A 4,648-nucleotide genomic window follows, 5' to 3' on the forward strand; every position below is an offset into this window, starting at 1 on the left:
CTGTCTCACTGAGTATCTTCCTCTCTTTTGCTGACTGTCAACTTTACCAAGCATGATGTCCTTCTCTAGGGACTAATACCTCCTGATAATGTGTCCAAAGTACATGAGACAAAGTCTAGCCATCCTTGCTTCTAAGGATCATTTTGGCTGTACTTCTTCCAAGATGGATTTGTTCATTCTTCTGGTAGCCCATGGTATATTCAATATTCTTTGCCAATTCAAAGGCGTCAATTCTTCTCTGGTCTTCTTCATTCATAGTAGATATTAATAGCCCCATTTTACAGCTGCAAAAAAAATGATGCTAAGGGAGATTAAATACATTGCTCATGGCCAAACTTTAGTAACTATTTAGTTTATGAATTGAGATTAAATGCAGTTCCCCCTGCTTGCATTCCCCAAGCTCTATGCCATTATTACCTCTTTTTAGGTAGTCAGGATGGCAAAGTAGTCACACATTGACCCTATGTAGTTGACACTGACTGGGAAGAGACCTATCAGTGACTAGCTAATTTAAGAAAATCATTCAAATTCTCTTGCATATATAGACTTTAATTTTCAAAGTTACTAAAGGGGAAGAGAAGTTCCACATTAACGAGAATTCAGAGTTTTCTAGGCAACATGAGTTCCATTTATAGAAAATCCAGTTTAGATAGCACTTTCCCTTAAAACTTGTTCTTGGGTATCTGCATATGTTATAGAAACCAATTGAAATCGACTGTTCCACGTTCTGACAGACTCTAGACATATGTCCCAATAAATTTTAGGACACAGCTTGTGCTATGTAAATACTGGGCTCAGACAATTTTTATCTCCCCCTAACAATAGCAGCTTGAGAACAGAAAGACATTTTGATATTCCACTGACAGAGCCCTTAAACTGCTTTAGTTCCCTCTTCACTTGTTTGTAAGGACCATCTTCTGTTGCATTGGACATAATAGGAAAGGGAAAGCACTGAGATTTGGATATTGATTGAAACTCATCAAACCATTGCAATTGTCCCCTTGGTAAAACTAAGCTTTTCAGATTCTGTAATTTGCCAATTTTTGTCTGAAGGGGAGAAATACAAAACTGCTTCTGTGCTGAGAAGAGCTCTCTGTGGCATGAGATGGTTTGTGCTACCATCCTTTCCTAATGCAAGTAAATTAAAACACAGAAATGCAATCTAGAAGGCATCACCCTATGTAATAAAGACATGAGACACAGGCAGCCCAATTCAAGCTGGAGAATGCACCATGATTTTACATTTTCAACAGGAGATGTACACTCAGGTTGAGATTTGCTATCATCAATTTTTTTTTTTACATTGAGCCATTTTATTTATATGTGTGTATTACATGCCTAGAAAAAAGAATCCCAGGATTTTTCCTCCTGTGTATTTTCACCTTGCTTCCTCACGGTCCATGATGTCAGCTGAGGTCATCAGTACAACACAACCAAACTGATGGGTCAGGAGCAGGTTATTCTGTCACTCTTCTAGATCTTTGAGTTGCACATCAAATCTAGGGCTGATCACTCCATATTTGTTTAACCTGCCTGTGAGGCTCACAATAATTTTCCCAGCTCTGTGGCCATCAATGATTTCAAATTGCCAATGTAACCATGCTTCATCATCACAGTTAGAAACTGAATGATGACTTTGGGACACCACCTGATAAGAACCTGGCATTTGCCTCTCTTCTCAGCATTATCGATGCTCTTAAGATCACCAGCCAGGCTGTACATGTGCACCATTATGGCAGCACAGAAAAGTAGCAGAAAGAGCTATTTTTTTTAATTAACTTTTATTAAGCTTCAAGTGAACGTTTACAAATCCAATCAGTCTGTCACATATAAGTTTACATACATCTTACTCCCTACTCCCACTTGCTCTCCCCCTATTGAGTCAGCCCTTTCAGTCTCTCCTTTCGTGACAATTTTGCCAGCTTCCCTCTCTCTCTATCCTCCCATCCCCCCTCCAGACAAGAGTTGCCAACACACTCTCAAGTGTCCACCTGATTTAATTAGCTCACTCTTCATCAGCATCTCTCTCCCCCCCGCTGACCAGTCCCTTTCATGTCTGATGAGTTGTCTTTGGGGATGGTTCCTGTCCTGTGCCAACAGAAGGTCTGGGGAGCATGGCCGCCGGGATTCCTCTAGTCTCAGTCAGACCACTAAGTCTGGTCTTTTTATGAGATTTTGGGGTCTGCATCCCACTGATCTCCTGCTCCCTCAGGAGTTCTCTGTTGTGCTCCCTGTCAGGGCAGTCATCGATTGTGGCCTGGCACCAACTAGTTCTTCTGGTCTCAGGATGATGTAGGTCTCTGGTTCATGTGGCCCTTTCTGTCTCTTGGGCTCTTAGTTGTCGTGTGACCTTGGTGTTCTTCATTTTCCTTTGCTCCAGGTGGGTTGAGACCAATTGATGCATCTTAGATGGCCGCTTGTTAACATTTAAGACCCCAGACGCCACATTTCAAAGTGGGATGCAGAATGTTTTCATAATAGAATTATTTTGCCAATTGACTTAGAAGTCACCTCAAACCATGTTCCCCAGACCCTCGCCCCTGCTCCGCTGACCTTTGAAACATTCATTTTATCCCGGAAACTTCTTTGCTTTTGGTCCAGTCCAATTGAGCTGACCTTCCATGTATTGAGTGTTGTCTTTCCCTTCACCCAAAGCAGTTCTTATCTACTGATTAATCAATAAAAAACCCTCTCCCTCCCTCCCTCCCTCCCCCCTTCATAACCACAAAAGTATGTGTTCTTCTAGAAAGAGCTATTTTGATTTTGTTAGTTTGTTTGTTTGAGTGCAGATCCTATTAGGGTTTGAAGACTACTGAGGAGAGGTTTTTTTTTCTAATTTCTCTGCTTGTATTTTTCCACTTTGAATAAATATTAATAACTTCTGGGCCTTTATTATGAGTTACTGTAATGATTTGAAAGTAGCCAAAAATGTCCATAGTATCAAAAACATTATCTTGGAACGGTGCTAAGTGTTCTTACCCTTCTACAAGCCACTTGTAAGCACTCACTTCGTGGGTTATACTTCATTACACAAATACTTTGTAGTTGGTTACTGGGCTTCCCTTTCCACGCACATAAGAAATTATCAGAGGCCCACAGAAATAGGGCTTCAGTTCTCCACAATGAAAATCTGGCTAACTTACCTCTTTATAGCTTCTTTTTTGAGTGGTTGCATTCCTTCCGGGCAGATACAATGCTCTCCTGGCTAAAACAAAATGGGAAGCCCATTCAATATAGCAAGTCCATGCAGATAATCACATCCCCTGAAACATTTTTATGATAGTCTTATGCCACCTCCAAATGCCCATCTCCCAATCCAGTAAGAGAAGAAAAAGGATGCAGATTAAATCTGAAGATTTTCAACCAATGCATAATTATTTTAATAAATATTTACTAGGAACAAGCACTGTGCTTGGCACTTGAAATATAATAGTCAGACAAACATCACCCACACTTAGTAAAACTTATATACTGTTAGCAATAAAATAAACCAAAAAGAGTTCATTAATAAATGCGTAATTACAAATAGTGATAAGTCCAAAAAAAGAAAACAAACCAGGTGTTGAGATACCAGTTAAAAGAGGGTTTATCCTTTAGAGGAGTCTCTGGGTGGTGCAAATAGTTAATAAATTCAGCTGCTAATCAAAAGAGTCGTGGTTCAAGTCCACCCAGAGTTACCTCTGAAGACAGGCCTGGTGACCTACTCCCAAAAACTCAGCCACTGAAAATTCTATGTAACGTATTTCTAATCTGACACACATGGGGTATCTGTGAGTAGAAATCAACTCAACAATTGGTTTTGGTATCCTTTAAAGTAGTTCTTAGGGAGAATCTGAAAACAAGACAGATCAAGGCATGTGAAAACCAGTAGATAAGAGAGTACCAGCAGAGGAAAAAATACGTGCAAAAGGTTTAGGGTTGGAAAGGGCATGTGTTGAGGACCTGAAAGAAAGCGAAGAGTGGTTAAAGCACAGGGAATGAGGGGCAAAGCGAATTTAAATACAACTGGAAGGTTGGCAGAGGTTAAAGTCTGAAGGCCATAGATGCCATGGATGTGTGGATTTGGCTCCAGGTCCAATGGGAAGTCATTAAAGAGTTTTAAGAAGGGAAAATGTATGATCAGACTTGTATTTTTAAAAGATTACCCTGGCTGCTATGTGAAGAATAGATATAGAAAGAAGAGTGAATTAGCGGTCTAGGGCTGATATAACGAAATACCCCAAACTGGGTGTCTTAGTTATCCAGTGCTGTTATAATAGAAATACCACAAGTGGATGGCTTTAACAAAGAAAAAAATATTTTCTCACATTCTAATAGACCAGGAGTCAAATTCAGGACGTCAGCTCCAGGGAAAGGCTTTCTCTCCCTTTTGGCCCTGAAGGAAGGTCCTTCTCATCAATATTTCAATGGAGGAGGAGCTTCTCCATGCAGGAACCCTGGGTCCAAAGGACGCCCTCTGCTCCTGGTGCTACTTTCTTGGTGGTATTAAATCCCCCTGTCTCTCTTCTCACTTCTCTCTTTTATATCTCAAAAGAGATTGGCTTAAGACACAATCCAATCTTGTAGATTGATTCCTGCCTCATTAACATAACTGCTGCCTATCCCACATCATTAACATCATAGAGGTAGAATTTACAACACATAGGAA

General features: G+C 40.4%; 1 pseudogene; it reads right to left on the minus strand.

The window, feature by feature from the left end:
* Nucleotides 1-1,330: 1,330 nt before the first annotated feature.
* Nucleotides 1,331-1,731, minus strand: LOC126067125 (40S ribosomal protein S15a-like; annotated as a pseudogene).
* Between the last annotated feature and the right edge of the window lie 2,917 nt (nucleotides 1,732-4,648).

Source organism: Elephas maximus, chromosome 2 (assembly GCF_024166365.1).
Source record: "Elephas maximus indicus isolate mEleMax1 chromosome 2, mEleMax1 primary haplotype, whole genome shotgun sequence".
Classification (NCBI taxonomy): domain Eukaryota; kingdom Metazoa; phylum Chordata; class Mammalia; order Proboscidea; family Elephantidae; genus Elephas; species Elephas maximus.